This window comes from Pleurodeles waltl, chromosome 2_1, assembly GCF_031143425.1.
Source record: "Pleurodeles waltl isolate 20211129_DDA chromosome 2_1, aPleWal1.hap1.20221129, whole genome shotgun sequence".
NCBI classification, from domain to species: Eukaryota; Metazoa; Chordata; class Amphibia; order Caudata; family Salamandridae; genus Pleurodeles; species Pleurodeles waltl.
In genome coordinates this window covers 901,578,881-901,599,796 of record NC_090438.1, presented here as the reverse complement: position 1 = coordinate 901,599,796, position 20,916 = coordinate 901,578,881, and the positions used below count along the sequence as shown (strand labels likewise).

Here is a 20,916-nt window from a genome sequence, read left to right as displayed (position 1 = left end):
TATCCCCTAAAGAATGAGGTGTGCAGCGTAGATGATTCCCATGCAGAAGAGTGGCCAGGATGGGAGTTGGGGGTCAGATTCTTGGGCATCAAGGAGATCAAGTGCCTGTCCCTGTAGGACGTTTGGTAGTTGAGGTTCCCAGGTAAAGCAATCTCCTTGGTGTGCTCATGGTTGTCAAGGCGCCTCGGAGGCCGGACTCTCCTAACATAGTCAGAATGTTTTCATTGTATATACGTCACTGTTGCATAGTTACTACACTGTGTGGGCACTTTTTGAACTCTTCTGTCTGCGTTGATGCTGCAACTTAGATTAATGTCTCTGGTGTGCAGGAGAATATGCTCCCGTGCTATTGGATTAATTACCTTATATAACATATCTGTTAGATCTATTTACTATTAACACTTTTTTTTGCTCTTTGATTGTTTTTAACCCTTGGTTCCAGACTGGCATATCAGGGTGACCCTTGTTCATTTACTATACTATGTATTAACTGAATATTGTTTATTATTTGAGGTATCCAATCATTGGAAACTCATCAGATAAGGATGCCCACAGTGTTACTGTCTCATATTAATGGTAGGTTGCAATATGCCAGTGCTGCTGCTTAACATGTTCTCATAGGCTTTGTGTTTTACCGCATAACCAGATGCCATTTGAACATAGATGGCTCCTCCATTAGGGTGGAAGAGTGTTGCTCCCCGCCAGCAGCGGCAGCTGCAAAACCTTTGAAAGAAAGGATAATAAACTTTGTTTATTATCCCTTTCTTTTAAAGGGGCGGGGCCACGGGGGTGATGAGCAGCCGAGAGCACTCCCCCTCTGAGCGCATGTATGTTTGGCCGCCCGTCTCGGACCGGCCCAAAATACATGCACAGTGGGCTCTCTCCAGCCAATCCTGATGCTGATTTGAGCAGTGTCAGGATTGGCCGCAGGGCAGGCTGTGAGCCTGTGCCTGCAGCAATACGAGGAAGAAGTGGCACAGGCGTGGCAAGGAGGGAAGGTACGTTTAAAAAAAAAAAAATCATTTATTTTACTGTTTATTCCCCCCCACTGCCCTGCCCCTTCCATGTCCCGCAAGCCGCTGCTGCATTTAAGCTAGAGTTTTATGCATACATCTACCCATTGCCATGTAAGGAGAATCCCAGTCATAAAGGCTGTTCTGTCAATAACTAAATAAATCAACCATTTATGATGCAGGCAATCTGTGTAAAATGCTCCAGAAGATCATCTCTGTGCACAACAATATATGTTCACTTGCCTACTGTTGGAGAATGCTTATTTTGGGATAACAAATAGGCTAAGGGCTGACATTGAAAATTAACCTGGTCCTTTCTGTTTTGTTCAAATGCCGCTTTTATGTTTCTGTCTTTACTCATTCATTATCCCTTCCCACCTGCCTCTTCATGGTAGATCATTTACACTCGCTTCCGAGTTCTTTAAGATGCATACTTTTGTTAGAATTCTTTTGAGCAGGTTCCTGTTCTTTGGGTAGGATTTCATTTTGATACAAAGTTGAGTTTAGGTTTTGCAGGTTAGACAGTGTAAATGGATTGAGGAGGCCCGAGATGGCTATTAGATTACGCTGCCTCAGTATTCTGTGCTCGCACATTTAAATGCAGCAGTCCCGTGTTCCAGAGAGGAGTGTTTTGAGCACCAGCGTATGTACAAATTATTAACCACTGGGTAGCAAATAAGGTTAAAATCAAAGGGCCTTGCCTGCACTGGGCCACTTTCACTGACTACACACAGCGCTTTCTATCTGCCTTTGTGCAAGTCACTTAAAGCGGCTCAGTGCATGCCAGGCTCATTGATTTTAACGTTGGCTGCCACCGCGCTATACTATAAAATCAAGGGCCTTGCATGCACTGAGCCGCTTTCAATGACTTACACAATTGCAGACATAATGCTCAGTGTAGTCAGTAAAAGTGGCCTAATGAAGGCACGGACCTTGGATTTTAACATTGACTGCCACCGCGCTTTACTATGGAAGGCAGATGTAAAGTGCGGTGGCAGCCCAGGTTAAAATCGAGGAGCTTGCATGCACTGAGCCGCTTTCGCTGCCTTCTGCAAGGGCAGGTATAAAGCTTAGTGTGTAGTCAGTGAAAGTGGCCCAGTGCAGGCAAGGCCCTTGCTGAGAAAGCTCAGAAAGAAGCATTAAAAATCAGATACCATTGCCGGTCTACTCCCAGGGAGTCGGCGAGCTACCAGTAGCTTGCGATTGACCGGTTGGAGACCCCTGGTTTAGTAGGACTGGAAGCAGTACTCTTGGTAAAGATTTCTGAGTTCCATTTTTCGCATGAGCAAAAATAGCTACGTATATTATTTGTTCATGTGAAAACCTCCGGAGCGATTGTCTGTTAACTTTTCCTACACTCACCTTTTTCCTGGAAACATTTTTACTCTTGCCCTTGTCAGGAGTACATTCCACAACATTTTCATTGTAGAAAAAGGTTGGAGAGGAGTTAGAGCATACTCTTAAAAGTGTACATTCGTACACAGTCACATGGTATTTCAAACCTGGAACTACTGCTTTCCGCCTAATTCGAGACCCTGTTTATAGATTTGCTAAAGTTTCAAATTCAGAACCTCGCTACAATTCAAACACTGATATAATAGACCTCCTGAGGCATGCTCAACTCACAATAATTATTTTTCACTTAGCCTTACCAAAGATAACAGTTAAAATACACAGGGCTAAAGGGCTATTGTTAGAGCTCTGATATAATGAAAACGCCACCATCATTTGCCACCTCATGGCACCAAAAGTGATAAGTGGATTTTTTTAATAGGACAGATACATTTCTGGAGCATTTATTCCCTTGGACAATTAGATATTTTCAGTGCTTAATTTGTAAATAAAAACATGCTAGTGCCCAAAGCTTTCCTCTGAAACATGCAGCTGCTGCAATTAAATGTACGAGCACAGAAAACTGAGGCAGCGTGATCCTGAAGCCATCGCAAGACTCCATTTTTTTTTTTTTTTAAACTTACCACTCACCCGTGAGTGTTTTCAAGGCACTGGGCGGAAGGTGGGCTGCTACTGCTCGAACAGCCATGTCTTGAGATGTCTCCTGAAGGTAAGTAGCTCCTTTGTCTGACGCAGGTGGGTGGGAAGAGTGTTCCACATCTTGGCGGCGAGGTGGGAGAACGATCTGCTGCCGGCGGTCGTTCTGTGGATGCGTGGGATGGTGGCGAGGGCAAGGTCGGCGGAGCGAAGCTGTCGTTTTGGGGTGTAGGAGGAGAGCCGCCTGTTGAGGTATTCTGGTCCGGTGTTTTGCAGTGCCTTGAGCGTGGGTGAGGAGTTTTTTAACGTGATTCTCTTGTTGACAGGGAGCCAGTGTAGGTCTCTCGGGGGCTGTGATGTGGGAGTGGTGGGGGATGTACACGATGAGGCATGCAGAGGCGTTCTTTATGCGTGGCAGTCTTTGCTGGAGTTTGGCCGTGGTTCCTGCATAGAGGACTTTGCTGTAGACCAATTTGCTACTTACAAGGACTTGGGTAACTGTCCTTCTGGTTTAAGTGGGGATCCATTTGTAGATCTTCCGAAGCATGCAGAGGGTGTTGAAGCTGGAGGAAGAGATGACGTTGACTTGCTGGGTCATAGGTAGTGAAGAGCCCAGGATGAATACCACGTTGCTTGCGTGGTCGGTGGGTGTTGGTGCGGTTCCCTGTGCGGCAGGCCACCAGGAGTCAGCCCATGTGGAGGGGGTGGAGCTGAAGATAAGGACCTCAGTCTTGTCGGAATTCAGTTTCAGGCAGCTGTTCTTCATTCGTTCGGCGATGGCCTTCATTCCTTCGTGGAGGTTGGTCTTGGCGATGGCAGGGTCCTTGGTGAGGGAGAGGATCAGCTGGGTGCCATTGGCGTATGAGACAATGTTGAGGTTGTGAGATCGGACGATGTTAGTGAGCGGAACCATGTAGACGTTAAAGAGGGAAGGGCTGAGGGAACGATCCCTGGGGTACACCGCAGATGATTTTGTTGGCTTCAGAGTAGAATGGAGGGAAGCGGACTCTCTGATTCTGCCCGTGTGGAAGGAGGTGATCCAGTCCAGGGCTCTGTCGCGGATTCCTGCTTCGTTGAAGCATGTTCGTAGGTTGTGGTGGCAGACGATGTCAAACGTGGCTGAGAGGCCCAGGAGGATGAGGGCCGTTGCTTCGCTGTTGTCAAGTATGGTCCTGATATCGTTGGTAGCGGCGATGAGGGGGGTTTTGATGCTGTGTTTGCTGCGAAATCCAGAATGGAATGGGTCCAGAGTGTTGTTCTTTAATCCATTTACAGCTACTTCCTGCCCCTTCAGCTCACTCTTGCAGCTTTTTTTCTCCCATTGTGACGATTTTTCGTTTTTCATGTCCCCCGTCTTTCCCATATGTGTCTCTTGCTCGCAGTAAATGCTTTAGGCAGAAAAATAAGTGCCGACCCTAAAAAATAAGTGCCGGTGTGTAGCATCGGAAACCATCATCTCAAATTAAGCACTGGATATTTTCTAAAATACCACACCCCTGATTACAATCCGCGAGATATCAGATGAAACATATTTACCGGTCCTTCATCTTCTATTGAACACCACCCATGTTAAAACAAAAAAATCTACCATTTTTCTAGCATTCTTGCTTCTGAAGCTTGCTTGCGTGAAACAAGACATAGGCACATTGTAAGATTGGCTGAAAGTTGTTTTCTTGTCAAACGTGCATTGCACTGTATGCTCAAAATAAATTGAAAACCACGTTGACTACCCAAGGATATCTGGTTATATTCACCATTCCAATTCCTTACATCTGTCTATATAGAGAAGCCACCCACTGCTTTTTCTTCCCTTGCGGCATAGCATGTTGAAATAACTGATCTGAAATTGTTCACTTACTGGCACACCTTTCCTCAGGCTGAAATTTGCCAAAATGTTCAACAATTGAACTTAGCTGCCAATACTGGATTGTAATTCTGTCCAAGCAACAGCTATTCCATCTATTTGATTTTAACCTATACCGTTAAGTGGCACATGAAGCTCAAAACTCATCATGCCCATCTCAAGTGAATGGCCTTCAGACTGCTAGATGCACCAGCTTGTTAAAAAAAAAAAATATATGGATGTGGTTTGATCTGTTGGTACAAGCCACAATCAATCCACTGAACCTGGTGAGGGTGGATCCGAAAGCTCAATGCCACTTCGACAAGGATGTGTGACTGTTCTTGCATTTCCAACAATAGTGCTAATTATACCAGTGATGCTCCCAGCCTCCTGGCTTGGGCCAGTGTCCTGGCAGTTATGGCTACTGGATGGAATATGTAGCTAACTCCTTAGATGCGGATAATTTTATGCAGGGCTGCAGCAGTGTCCTCTGGGTCCAGCCTCCAGTTAAGGAAGATTTCAACCCGAGTGCTGAGTCGCGATCTAATAAGATCTCTACAAAACGGGCTACATAAAGATTTGTACATTTTTACCAACTCTTAAACCTGCATCCAATCATTCACATCCCTGAAATGCCACTATTGCGGTTTGACACTACATTGTTTCTCCATGGCCTAAACCCGTTCCGTCCATGAGATGCTAGTCTAGAACGAAATCTATAGTCTTTAGCTAAATCTGCCAACATTTGAGTTCTGATACTTCTCAAGTGCGTCACGTAGCGGAGTGTTGATATGCTGGCCATTTGCAGGAGAATGTAATGGTGCACTTAATTTCATGCTAGGGGCTTCACTCAAAAGTAGGCCGCTAGTAGTTCACACAACTTTATCTAAACTCTAGTTCTTCAGGTCAATGCAGCACACTCCTTAGACCAGTCTGCTGACATCTGGTACCAGTTCTGGGCGACACCTGATAATTGCTTTCCCATTCCAAGCTTCTATCTGCTTTGGCCACCACAGAAGCTCCACTCCTGCCTTGCCAAGAGGAAAATATTCTCTGAATACGTAATAGCCTTTCTGAGATAAGATATTAAACCTCTACAATGCTCTGTGGTGCAAAGGCTGTTGGCCTACGGCAAATTATATACAAATAAAGAAGCAATATTGAGGACGTTTTCTATATTTGAATTAAACAAAATAGTTCAATATTTGAGCATTTGTGTGGTGTACCCCTGTTTTGAGATTCAAATCATACTGTGTAGGATGGGGGTCCTTGGCTTCCTATAATGATTCAGTGATGGTCCCGGGAATCCAGTTATGATCTAGTGGGGGTCCACAGCACTCAAAAGGTTAAGAACCACTGCTCCAGTGAGAATGTCATAGTGCATCCTGCGTGATCTATGCCAGAACATTACAGGACCCCCATGCACTTTTCCTACTACTAATAGGTCCAAAATGGCATTTTGTGTTTTCCCTAACTACTTTTGCATCCCAATAATCTTATGTACCTAAATTGTTCTATAACATGTATTTCTCCGACTTCTGCAAAGGTCATAAAGCGATCCATCAGAAATAAATTAGCCCTGCTGGGAAACCTTTTGGACTTCCGTTGTGCCAAATCGGTCTTGTGACACTATTTGAAGAGACAGAGCTGTTGAGACTGTCATGTATAACACCATGAAGTCCTAAGGGGGTCTGGTCAGGGCTGTATAGAACTGTAAAATAAAACTTATTTTTTCTATCTCTAATAAATGAACCTACTCTCTGGCAATCAGATATCAATATACTCGTATTCCTGAACACCTAAATAGGTATTTTACAATTGTAGGTTTTAATCAAGTTGAAAGAAAAATAACTATAAAACACGCCCCTGCGTCAGATTGTTAATCCAACGTCTCAGCAAGGAGGCTTCAGAGCTGTGCTTGCAGCTAATAAACACTGTATAAAATACCTATAGATTTTATTTATGTTTTGATTTAAAGTACTTGTCTGCTTTCTTCTTTTCCTGTCTTATTTATTTCTCATTGGTGAGTATTGATTGCTTTGTTACTTATTGTACTGTTTGTGATGTGGGTCTTACAAGGATTAACTGCAGTACTTCTTAAAAGTTGCCAGAAAAGCAATAATATTGCATGTGTTATGTAGGTGTGTGCCAGTAATTATTTTCTTGAGTGATCGGCCAGGGTGCTCTCAAGAAAGCATTAGCTTCATTAATTTTGTTTTGTTTGGTCGTGACTTAATTTTTCATTCACTTTATTCCTGCCCTCTTTCTTTTTTTGTTAATATTCCACCTGTAATTTCTTTACCTCTTTTTTTTTTTCTCCATTTTATAGACATTCCCTTTCTCTCCTTTTCAGATGTTCATACTGGTTTTCATGGTTGCACTATTTGCACCAGCAGTCTGCGGCCACCTTAACATAACTCTCAAAGTGGTTTTTAATATCTACTAGTCTGCTCTTCTTAAGCCGAAGCTTACCAGACACCACAGCTGTCTGGTTTGCTAACAACATCTTGGGACGTTTAGAAAGCTTCCTTGGAAACGCATTTCAACTGTTGCTTACCATTGACTTTATGGTATTTAACTCACATTTTCTTGCTTTCTGTTCGCTAGCTCTATTTGTTTTAGGCTGTCCAGCTTGAGTTTCTCCCTTCCTCAAACCTTATTTACAGTATCCTTCCAAGTACTCCCTTTCTGTAAAGAGGCCTTTAAATCTGCTTATCTTGTCACATTTGCTGTGCATTTAAAGAAAGAGGGGCCAGACGTAGCAAGCAGTTTTGCCCATTCTGTGTCTAAGGGAAAATGTGTTCGTACATATAGCCCGAGGTCAGATGTCAGGCTCCATCTTCTAAGGGAGCTTGGTGTTTACTTTTCTTTCTATGACTTCCAAGTGGGAGGATTTATGTGACAATCATGCTGGCTACTGGGGGTAATTCTGTAGTGTGGTGAAACCAAGTATTTTAATACATCAAAACAAATCAATATGATAGATGATGGCATTTCCACACATAGTTTGTGCGCTGTATACTTTTATCAATAAAACTGTATGTCTGTGCAAATGTAATGAACATTTCAATTGAAGGCGTGTTGTCTTTAATAGCATTCAATGCATGCACCACTTTACCCCAGTCCACTCTACTCTGCACCACTCCATGTCACTGCACTCTTTTCTGCACCACTCACTCTATGCCACTCCACACCACTCTGCGTTATTGCACTCTACTCTGCACCATTCCACTCTATGCCACTTCAGTCTATGCCTCTCTACTCTGCATCACTCAACACCAATGCACTCTACCCCACTTTACTCTACTATGCACTACTGCACTTTTTGTAACTACATCCCACCACTTCACTGTATGCCGCTCCACTTGATGTCACTCTACTCTGCAACCTTGTACGTTATGCCACTGCACTTTATGCCAATGTACTCTACTCTATACCACTCCACTCTGTGGCAGTGCACCTTGCCATCCACTCTCCACCATTCTTATGTACTCTGCACTCTATGCCAATTCACTGTCTGCCACTGCACTCTATTCTGCAGCACTATGCTGTACAGTGCAACATTCCACTCTGTGCAGCTTCACCCTACTCTGAAACAATCTACTCTGCACCACTCTGCTCTACGCCACTCTAAGCAAAACACTCTACGCCAAGCATTCTACACCACTTTACTCAAAAAACATGTACTCTACGCCGTCTACTCTGCACCATGCACTCTGTGCCACTAGACTCTGCAACACTCTAAGCCACTACTCTATGCCACTGCACAGTATGCCTCTTCCCTCTACTCTTAAACAATCTGCTGTATACCACTGCACTGTAAAACACTGCACTCTACGCTAATGCAGTCCATACCACCTTACTGAAAACCAATACTCAGCAACACTTTACTCTGCCACCTCACTCCACACCATTGCACTTTATGCCACTGAACTCTGCCACCCTGTTCTGCCCTTCACCACTGTACTATATGCCACTGCTCTCTATGCCATTTTACTCTGCACCACTTCTACGCCACTGCACTCTGCCTCTGTACTCTAAGCCACCCTACTCTGCACCACTGTATTGTCTGACACTCTACTCTGCAACAATGCACTCTCCACCACTCTACTTTGCGCCACTACACTCCATGCCACTGCACCACTCTGCTCTACTCTAATCTACTGTGCACCATTGCACTCTATGCCACTTCACTCTACATCTCTGTACTCTACAACACCCTGCTCTATGCCAATGCACTCTACTTTAGTACACCCCACTGCACTCTTTGCCACTACACTCTACACAACTACTCAATGCCACTCCACTCTATCCTGCATCATTCCACTCTACCCTGCACCACTCCACTCTACGCCACTTCACACTACTCCTAAACAATCTACTGTACACCACTGCACTCTGTGCTACTCTACACCACTGCACTCTGCACCACTTTACTCTAAACCACTGCAGTCTACCCAATGTACTCTACACGTCTTTACTGAAAACTGATGCACTCTAGGTCACTGCACTCTGTTCCAACTACTCTACACCACTGCACTCTGTGCCACTATACTGTAACACTCTATGCCACTGTGCACCATTGTGCTCTCACTGCACTCTACATCACTCTATTCTACTCTGCACCACTGTACTGTATGCCACTGCCCTCTACACCACTCTACTCTGCGATGTTCTACGCCACTGCAGTCTACGCCATTGCACCTTATGCCATTGCACTCTATATCAGTGCCCTCTAAGACACGCTAATCTGCAAGACTGCACTCTCCGCCACTGAACTCTGTGCTACTCTGTACCACTACGCTGTGTGCCACACCACTCATCTCTATGCCAATGCCCTCTGTGCCACTCTAATCTACTCTAAACCACTGCACTCCATGCCACTGCACTCTAGGCCACTGCTCTTTACGTCACTCTACTCTACACTCTATCCTTCATCACTCCACTTTACTCTGCACCACTTCACTCTATTCTGCCACAGCACTTTACACCATTGCAGTTCCCCCTGCACCCCTCTGCTCTACATCATTGCACTCTATGCCACTGCAATCTATGCTGCACCACTGCACTCTACACCACTCTACTCTGCACAACTCTATACCACTGCACTCTACACCATTTTACTCAAAACCAATGCACTCCAAGCCACTGCCCTCTATGCCAATCTACTCTGCAACACTACTTTATGCCATTTCACTCAAAGGCCACTCTACCGTACAATACTCCACTCTGTGACACACCGCAACACTCTACTCCACTCAATGCCACTCTGCAACACTATTCCACTCTGACGCTTTACGCAAATCCCTCTACACCACTCCATGCCACTTTACTCCACTCTATTCTGCGACATACTACTCCACTCTAAGCTACTCTTTTATTCCATGCTACATCACTCCACGCCACCCCACTCCTCCACTCTACTCCACCCTGCAATTCCACCCTACTACGCTCCTCCACTCTGCCATTCCACTCTACGACGATCTACTCTGCTCTATTCCACTCTACTCTACAATACTCTATTCCACTCACCGCAAAATCCTCTTTGCCACGTCACTCTGCTCTGCACCACTCCACAACACTCTGTGCCACTCCACTTTGACACTCTACTCCACTCTGCGTCCTTCCACTCTACGACACTCTACTCCCTCCACAACACTTGCCACTCTGCTCTGTGCCAGTCGGACACTCCACTTCAATGCACGCCACACTACTTAACTCTACGATTCTCTGTACCATTCTGTAACACCCCAATCTACTCTACACCTCCTTTACGACCTTCCATACCACCCTCCTTTACACCGCTAATGTTTAGCTATGCTGGTCTACAGCATGGCTGAAACAACTGGGCAAAGCCAATAGCTTTTGCATAGGTGAAGACTGTTGGCATTGTCAGTGCATGTTTGGTCATTGGATACCTTTGGTATTGTCTCCGCCATCACACTCCTTAAAGACATGTACAGAGCCACTGGGGCAAATGCCTTCTGGCGATCTATCAAAGGGGCACTTTTAGCGCCTACAAAGCAATGTGCATATGGCCTGCTCTTTGTGGATGTTCTGATTAACAAGCATCCAAAAAGCCAATAGGGTGAAACTTAGCAAGCTGGTGCAGTGGCTAGTTTTTTTTGTGATTTAATTGCAAAGACATAACATAAAGATTTGGCAGCCAAATGCTTTCACTCAAATTTTTTAATTAAAAAAATAACCATTGCATGTAATTTTAATAGAACCATAAGTCTACAATTTAGCAGGTAAGTATACTTAAAACAGAAAGAGGAGCCCCTTTTAGTTGTAATGCATATGACCGAAAGTATGGTTGTATTGGTACAAGGTAAATATGATAAGGTTTTGGGATTATTGTAATCTCAAAATCTAATTTAAACAGTATAGGTTTAAAATATATATATCAGAAATGAAAAGAAAAAAATAACAAAGTAAAGCATTGTCCTGTCCGCTCTGCTACAGAAATGCACTTCTGTTTGGGTAGATGTGCAAAACTGTTATGGAAAAGTGCTGACGCGCAAAGTGCCAGACCGGTAGCTGAAGTGGGCGGACACATTGCTCCATGCTTTATTCTTTATGCAGTGTGCGGAAGCAAATGGATGCCAGTGGAGCAGACCAATGGGTGATGCCATCTCATCCAAAGCCCCTCTTTGTTTGTATCCACGTATGCATTTTTTGATTGATTGATCTTTTTGATTCTCTGAAGCTGACAAAATACCTAAAAATGTTTCTAAGCGATATCTAAAAATAATCTGGCTGGCATTTGCACCGTCGTTTTTCTAAGCAGAACAGATGCATGTTGGTGCACAGTGTGTGACTAGTGAATTCTGCATATGAATACACTTCTGCCACTTTTCTCTTAATCAGGCCCTTCATATTTTCACTTTATGGTTATTGGTGTAACCGTTTAACTACTGTGATTAGCCCTGCGGTAACTCGGACTATCCTTTCCAGTCAAGTCCATCTTAAAAGGCAAAGACTTCTTTGTGGAGGGGCGGATCTTTGGCAGAAAAATGTCAGTTTCCTTCATAATTTTGTTGATAACCCCTAAAAAAAAAAAGTACTCTTGTGACAACTCTGCCAAATGTGTGATTTTTTTTTTTTTTTTTTTTTTTTCCCCACGTCCATGCCCCTCTTCCTCTAGATTTTACATCCCAGAGGCACTTGGAACACCGATGTCTTCGCGCTTCCTGCCGAGGTCACTGTTAATTTCCAAGTGTAAGAGTGCGAGTGTGTCCCTCCTTGTGCGCCTGTGTGTCTGCTCGCTGGGGGGTTCGCCCACTCATTGGCGAGCTGGCGGTGCGCAGCGGGGATGACTACCAAGCAGAAAGTGAAGACGTGCATGCCTGATGGCCATGTTCTCTTTTCCAGGGGTTAACAAAGTCTGCCATGTTATGGTCTGCTAATTCACTGAGAACAACTCGGTGTTTTAAATGAGTTTTGATGAAGCGGCAGCATTGCATTGGCTCCCGGCACTGTGGTTGTGATTCACGCCGCACATGAGGTCAGTTGTGCGGGGTATTCTAACACACCTCATACGGGTCCCGAGGGCTAATGTAAAACACCTGTAGTTGGTAGAATTTATGGTAAGGACTACTTAAATAAAGATAAATTATTGACGACTCGCTCAAAATTATTATGGACTGGTCTGTTTATCCCTTATAGTGGTTCATGTCGAGATGGTCAGTCTAAATTGTCAGTTATCCAGGGACAGCAGCCTCCGATGTGAAGTATTCACAAACACTGCGTGGCCGTCGGAGCCCTGCAGATGTTAATGTAGTAATCTGCAGGGTTGCTAACATTTCAGAGAGCTTTTGGCAATGGAGGCATAGAATGTTTTGCAGTGATCAGCTGCTCTTTATGTACAGGTATTTGGAGAGGGCAAGTTTAGCTATCTTTCTCTAGAGTGTCTTCTTTCTCAAGAGGGCTCATAGTATTTTAGGATGGCCCTATGATAGTCCAGCCTAAAAGTTATTTCACAGTTTGGTCCAACAGACTTGAAGGTACTCCAGTAATGCCAAGATGGCCACTGAAAAAAGCGCCACTGTCCTGAAAAGTAAATTGGGTTGGTTCACTGATGCTATGCTTTGGTCCGAGGACTTAACGTGATGTCAACCAGCCTTCATCAATAGGATATCACATTTTTTCTTTTTCTTTTGGGCTGATCATTAACCTAACAGTGTAGAAGTTACGGCATACAGAGGGGGCCGTTGCTAAAATAGCAATTTTTTTTTTTTAATAGCTTTTCTAATATATGTTTTTTAGATCAATCTTGGTGTCCCTCTATTCAGCAGTACATTCCGTAAGCACTTTATTAGATTAATTGTACCACTGGGGGCACTGGAAGTCATTTGCACTTTTTTAACCAGCATTTGCACTATTTTTACTTCATTCCTTTTGCACAGTGATTCAAGAGAATTATTTCTTAAATTACAGAATTGTATGACTGGATTTGCAACAGTACCTGAAGAAAAATTATTTTATTGCATTGGACTCTAATAGTGGCACTGGGCCTTATATTCAAAATGATATTTAATTGGGGCTGTCTTGATGTTAACTCTTTGTATATGCTTTTGTCTTTTGTATGGCTTACTGTAAGTTGAAACAGTAAAGTGATTTATTGATTGATTCTCTTGCGACACATAATTTTTGTGTCCGGTAAATCTCTCTTTTATGGCAAACTGGCAACATGTATTGTTCCCTTCTGCTTCATTTGATCAGTTCAGCTTATGGCAAATAGTTTCTTATCTGCTATGTTCATAAAGTACTCAAACTTCATCAACAGGATCTCGAATATTTGCATTTACTTTTTTTGGGACTGACAATAAATCAACGGGGCAGAAGTTAAGACATGCACTTAGGGCTGTTGCTAAAATAGCATCCCTTTCGGGTGGAAAGAAACAAGTCATTGTGTTGCTCTCTTCTAGCACATTTGCAGCCACCAACTAGGCCTAATCACTGAGTGCACTAGCTAGAATAAAAGAACTGGTCCACCCTAAAAGTAGAAAAATCTTCGTTGGAAGTGAAAGAGAAGAAACGTGATGAAACAATGGACGCTCTCCAAAATAAACATGCACATTATGTCTTAGCTGACCTATATTGAGCCGACTTGATAGACTAGACTTCATTTGTCATCCTTCCTTTTTTTTAAAGTTTAAACAATCAGATGTCGGTCATTTACATAATTTATTTTATCTTGCGGAAATCCGCAGATTATGGGAACAAACATAAATTTATTCCAGAAATGTCTCTGCTTGTAATGTTTTTTTTTTTTATATCTACTTATTGGCAGTATTCGAATACGCATAGCATTTAACAATCTCGATGCAGTATACAAATAGAATAAAAATACAATTGAAACCGATGTGTCAAGCATACCTTTTTCTGTGTAACGTTCCCACCCCTCTCCCCTCGGCAGTCTAAACACTCAGTCACCCCATCCCAGTCCCAGCAGAACTCCCCTCACTCCCCTTTACTCAACCCGTCCTTCACAACCGTCAGTATTCATGGGGCAATATCATAAAATATGGGTGAATAGCTGGTGTCACAGACTTTTCCGAGGGAATAAACTATAAGCTGCAATACCTAAAAGCCACACATAATAAAGATGGTTACACTTGAAGGGCCCTAATGGTGAAAAGGGCCAGTCACTTAATGCATCTGGGGGATGCTGCCTGCTTTGATAGTTCACGTAAATGCTTTAACCTGGAAATCCCGGTTCTGAGCGATGGGAAGTTTAAGTAAGCCTTCCCTTTCTTCCCTATGTAAATGTAAACTCTTGCTTGTCAGTGTTCGTAATATGAAAATGACAATCTCTCACATATTTGAAGTAACACCTTTTGTATCTCATCATTCAATTATGTGCTGTTGATATTAAAATTGTTTTGGGCAGTTCCATATTGATTAGAATGTAATTCATTTTAGCATGTGTACCTGGGACTGGAATTTTTATGGTGTGAAGGTTAATTATCATTGGGCAAGGCTAGTGTATTACATTAGGGTTGTGCTGAACATTGCACTGTCTGACAGTGGGAGGACGCTGATTGTGTTTATTCCTTCTGGACTTAACATGCAGTTGAGTCCAGAGGCAGCCTGGTGGATACTGGAGAGTATTCATGGTGGATATTGTAGTTTACTACCAGTGTTCCAGAACCAATGCGGACGTTTGATGTCCAGCTGGATAACCAAGTTACTCCCTTTGGACACTCAACTCTCCAGGGTTAGCTAGTCTGACTAGTCAAGGTTTATTCCAGGAGGTAATAGTAGGTTTGGAACTCAGATGTCGTAAGACACATTTACCACGTGCAATTAACTTGACACCTAGTCAGAGTTGTTAATTTTAAAAAGTTTGTAATTTTTAGAAGTAGTTAAAGCAGGACTGTAAACCTATGGCCAACACAAAAATCAGCAAGGCTAGCATCTTCTATGAGTTATGACCCGTAAACTTTATATTGCTACCGCAGCAAGGTGCTGCAGTCAAGATAATGTGAGAAACTTGTCAGTTTTATGCCATGGGCCGTAGCTTATAAGTCTTTCTTGGTCTCCAGAAATCTTTTTGAGCCACACTTTTTCATTATGATCAATGTTTTCCATTAGTGTTACATGCAAATAGCTCTGCTTGAGCAGCAAAAGAAAGTGTCTCATTTCCAGAGGTCCGGTAGATATCAAATTCACAGTTAGGGGAAATCGCTCATTGATACGGGCAAACTTGCCATCTGAACTGTGTGGAAATGTAGCTACAGTATAGGGAAGCTTCTGTTTCATGAGTCCACAGGGAGCCAGCGCTGGCCCCTAGACTTCCACAGGAGTCCCACTGAAGCCATCGTGGCCCTCTGGCTCCTGCCAGATCGGCAAAACATTTTTTTAAATTTTTTTAAAGGGAGGTTTGGTGTGTGTTTGAGTTCGTAGTGTTGACCACCCAGGTGTCTCGAAGCAGGTCTGTGTGTGGTGGTGGGTTGACATAGTTAAGTAGGATACTAAATCTAAACTTATGTTAAGAAAAATGAAAAAAATCACTGAAAATGCTAAAGGTTAAAGAGAAGTTATAGTTGGATCAAAATATAATTTAAAACCTCATTTAAAACTTAACATTTTAAACTCTTACAACCACTGTACTTCACCAGTTCTAGTTATTGAGGAAATTATAACTTGTGACCTCGCCATGCACTGCTTATGACCTCACATATTATACCCCTTATTACATGTTTTATTAAATCATTAATGACATCGCTGTGTATGGTGAAGACGCAAGTTATTGTTACTTGAGTTATGTATAACTGGTGAATTTCAGTGTTCTTGGAGTTTAAAATGTTATATTTTAACTGACATTTTCACCTAACTAAAACGTCACTTTAATCTTTGTGTTTTTCAGTAACTATCACACGTAAAAGCAATATAGTGTTGCTAGGGCTAGAGGTTGTAGGTCCTACCTTACAGCCCCATACATTAGAATCGCACACCTTGCCACCAGAGGGCCTAATAGGGACAACTCGCTGTTCCATCTCAAGGCCAAAATGAGCACCATTGAACAGCTTTAGAACATCTAATATTGAATCGCCTTGAAACAGCTCTTTTCCTGCTGTTTATTATTTTTTTCATTAATGCTATTACAACTGTTAATACTAATTATATTAGCATTATTACTAATTGTATTATTGGCTTTATTAGTATTCTTGTTATTATTATTATTATAAATACTATTGAATCAGAGACAATCCAAACCCTGGTATGCTTTTGAGGCATTGTATACAGTTGGTCAAGTTTTAACAAAACTAATTTGACATTTTTAGTTCACTTTGGTTTCTAAAGCTGGAGAATATGTATTCTAACATTGGTACCAATTTTAATAAGATGTGGAGTTGTTGAAATTGGATTTTCTGAAGCACAGAGTAAGGGTACTGATGTGCATGCTTCATTGATCGTTGGTGTGGTTTTCATGAGAATTTGTACATACGTATTCAGCAAGATGGCCAGTAACTTGTACTTTATATGTCTACGCATTGCTATAGAATGGTCATCGGTTTTGACCTAGAGGAAGCTGTTAAGTTTCCAATATTAATACAATTAATTAATAGGTCTTGACTGTTGTCCACCCATCTACGCCTGTCAAATGGAAAAACTCTATTAGTAATTGTTCTGTCTTGCAGTCCAGCAACGTCCTTCAGAATCCATAGCAAGGCAGAAACAAGCAGAAGGAGCTTATTTATAGTTGTTTGTACTTATTTTTTACATTTGGATCATGGGTCATGGATATTGCTTTATTCACACATGTTTGTTGAAAAGTCGTATAAATCATAGACTGAATTCCATGATAGGCCCTTTCTAATGAAATCCAGGTGCTGGGCTTTGCAAGTTAATTTTAACATTACAAATGTGTTGATTGATTACATACATTTCGGATTTGCAGGAGGAGATAGTAATGTGGATCTTCTGCGAGTTAGCTGAATAAAAACGTTCTGTCTCAAGTACACTTAGGTGTACAGTTTCTAACAGAAGTGTGCTTTGTTTTCTTTTCCCTAATACTCTCATCCACAATCCAAACTGTGTGTTTAGTGCATTACAAACTCCAGGCTTGCTGGAGGCTGAATTGTTCCTCTAAAGTTCCCTGAGGAATATTTTCAAATCGTATTTTCTAAAAAAGTTTCATTTAAATGGTACATAAGAAATCCGGAAGATGTCACTACTGGTGAAGTTCTTTGAGACAGTTTTATTAAGCATTGCAAACGGTCATCATCTGAGCTTCAGTAAAGGAGAGATGGAAGATTTTAAGCCTAAGCTAAGTGAAGGCCACTTTAGAAGAAGATTTTTCAGTATCATTTGTTATTTTGATGAATGTGCTCGCATGTTGAGTCGGTGATTGGACATTCGAGAAGCAACTTTTCTTACATGCTTAGGTCCTGCTATTCCTCGCCCATACTCTCTCATGTCTCTAGCTGTCTAAAACGTTTTCAGGTTTACCAGAATTAAGTGTGATGGAGCAAAGCCTGCCTTTTGAATGCTGTGACCTTTTTTATAGTAGAAAATGCGTGAAGTTTAAAAAAAAATTGAATTTGAGACTTCTCCTTCAAAACAATGGAACTTCATTCACACACTTTTGAGCAGCAGAGCCCTTGGAAAAGCTGCATCCTCCCTTATTGGGTGTCCCCTGTTTGTTTCATCATTTGGACCAAATATACAGGGTTACTCACAGGTTGGATGGATTGTGGCCTGCTACTACCACCTTTTTAAAATCTTGCCCATTCCAAATTGATACACAGGTAGTTCAGCTTTGTGAACTTTTCTACAAAGAATAAAGCATGTCATCTAAATACACGACCTGCCAAACCAAATAGATCAGATTTACTGAGCTCAAGCTTGCTGGCACACGCATGCACAAATCTGCCATTTAGCACAGCATATATGTAATCAATGAAGAAGCACTTTCATTTGTAAGCCAGAAAAAAGCTTATGTTGGTGCATCTCCTGAGGGACCTAAAGCTCTGTGGCAAACTAGCGTATTACATATAGCAGGGTTTGATCGATTAAGCACCAGCAATGTTAAAAAAGACTAAGCACCTTTCTTTGTTAAAGTCGTGCTAGAATAGATTGTAAGAAAATATATCGTACCAGAGAAACTACTGCAGCAGGTCACACCAGCCGTGGTGCCTTAGTCATGCAATTAGTGGCACTGGATATAAGAAAAAATATTCCTGAACTGTGATTTTCTTGGAGCACCAGGTTTACAGCAAAATCTCACAACAGGTCAGTTGAATATGAAAGTCCCAAAAATATCTTGGTTTGGCTTACTAGAGTGGAAACACAGTGAATTTAAAGGTGGGCAGCATTTTAGTTGTAACAAACGTTTTGCTAATGTATCGTGCATCTGTGACCTCCCACACAATGGAGCCACAATTGAATTAATTATTGAAGGCATTGGCAGTCTAATGTTTTACTAGATCGTGTGCCCATTATATGTGGGGCTACAGTATGCCAATATTAAAAGTTAATAAATATTGTTCAGAACAGCACATGGGCCCAGTGTTTGGTGAGTGACAAGTAAGAAGGTTTGTGGAAGCATCTAAACTAGACAAGACACAATAAATATTACTAGTTAATAACCATGAGGTCTGTGTCACTTGTGCACCCCAGAGCCATACCTGCATTTAGGATTAGAGAAAGGTATGGCTCTGATAGGTTCTCCTGTGAATGTGTGCACCAGTAAGCAAGCGAACAGCTAGGCATTGAAGCTTGACAACGGCCCTCAACAATTTCCTACAAGCTCCATCCAATGTTCCCTGGAGCACAAGACCCGGGCATCCTGTCCACCATCAGCAGATTGCATAGATGTGTGAACTGATTGGACCAGTGCTCAACACCATCAAGCTGTAATGCACTATGGAGCAAGTCACTGCACACACTGGGAGCCACTTGTGCCCAGAAGTTGACGGCCTGCTGAAGACGGACCGACTGTAATAAGTCAGGCTGAGGCTACCAGCAACAGACTGACCCAGGAAGCAGCATAGCTGGATTTCAATAATGTATATATCTAGAAAACTTTTATCATGAGTCGAGAGAGAAAGTGGATTTCTTCTACTGCAGAACATGATTTGTTTTAGAATTTGTCAAGCAGCGTTGCACACGCTCCTTTTACGTATGATAAACTACCCTATTGAGGCCAACACTTGCAACAGCAATATGAGTGTAACCTTTAATTCACAGGTTTGAATCCCTCTAGTCAATTTAGCCCTCCATCCTTTGCTGGTTGATGTATTTAGGAACTATTGCATATTATCTGTTCTAGAGGGCTCAGTATAGTCAAGATAGTCTATAATGAGTGTTTTGTTAAGCAAGAAGTTATTCTGGTCATATGACTGAATGGGTTTATATCTGTTACAAATATCCACTGCCTATCTTAGCTTTTGTGTTTAGATCTTGCTGACGGCAGTGCATGAGCTGTTGCTTGCGAGACATACTGTTAGCTTACAGGGGGGCTTAGGCTTTCACCCACTGAGTATCATTGCTTGGCTTCATTGTCACTTAATTAACTGTGTGTTTTCTTTCCTCTTCTTGTATTTGTGCCACCCCTGGAGCATTGATGCATTACTGCATCCTTCTACTGCTTGCTCTCTTTTTCAGGCACTACTGTTTTTCTTGTTTAAGCACTCTGAGAGTGCATGTATTTCTCAGTGACTCCCATGGGTGCTTCTCTCTCTTCCGTCATGCTCCATGTTCCTCACTCTCGGCCATGTGTGTCTCTCACATTCCTCCCCCAAGTTGCCTCCTGGCCTGTGTTTCTCCCCACTATCCATGCTGTCTTTGTGCAGTTTGAGCAACGTCCTTCCACCCCCAATTGTGTCCCTCTGTTGCTTACACCCAGCCAATGTTGCTTCCCACTTTAGCCCCCTTTTTAGGTTGATCATTTGACGTGTTGGTATGTATCTGGCCTTTTAACCACGCCCACCGCATGCCCATCACTATCACTCGTTTGTGGGCTTGCCTTTCAAAAATCCTTTGTTATCATTGGTAAATGCTTTCCGTTTGTCTCTCCTTGTGGAGGTTTTGTTACCGCCTTGGCCATCGACCCTGCGAGCGAACTTCTTATTCTTTTTGTATTTCTATTTGCGCTCACTGTGGCACTTTGAATCTGCTTGCTTATGTCAACTGTTTTACTTTTTATTTTCAAGTTATGTGGCAAGAAAGTTCCAGTTAGAAATTTACAACACTAGTACCTCTTACTCGAGCAAACGCGAGACCCATTGCATTGCAAATGCTTGTTTTTCATTTTAGTTACCAATCCGACTGTGGTTGGTAATACAAAAAAAAATATTTAAAAAAGGAAAAAACATCAGCGTTATTTTGTAAACCCGCACTTAATCTGTTCACCTTGTGTAACGGTTTTGATATTTTTGTATTTCAGCGTATTATCTAATTATCCAGTATATTATGCTTCATACGATGTATTGTTTACTGTTTACATACGCCTCTTTCTCAGTAGTGCGCTCTTCCGCGCTTTGGGTCTGGTCTGTGTAATTTATATAAGCCTGCTAATGAATAAACCCAACTGGGTTCCTGCTGGTTTGCGAAGGACTG

The 20,916-nt window shown here is 42.4% G+C and overlaps 1 protein-coding gene across 1 annotated transcript in view; it reads left to right on the top strand.

The window, feature by feature from the left end:
• The window catches only part of HIVEP1 (HIVEP zinc finger 1), a 453,353-nt gene that overhangs the window by 179,904 nt on the left and 252,533 nt on the right, over nucleotides 1–20,916 (top strand). The window lies entirely within an intron of this gene.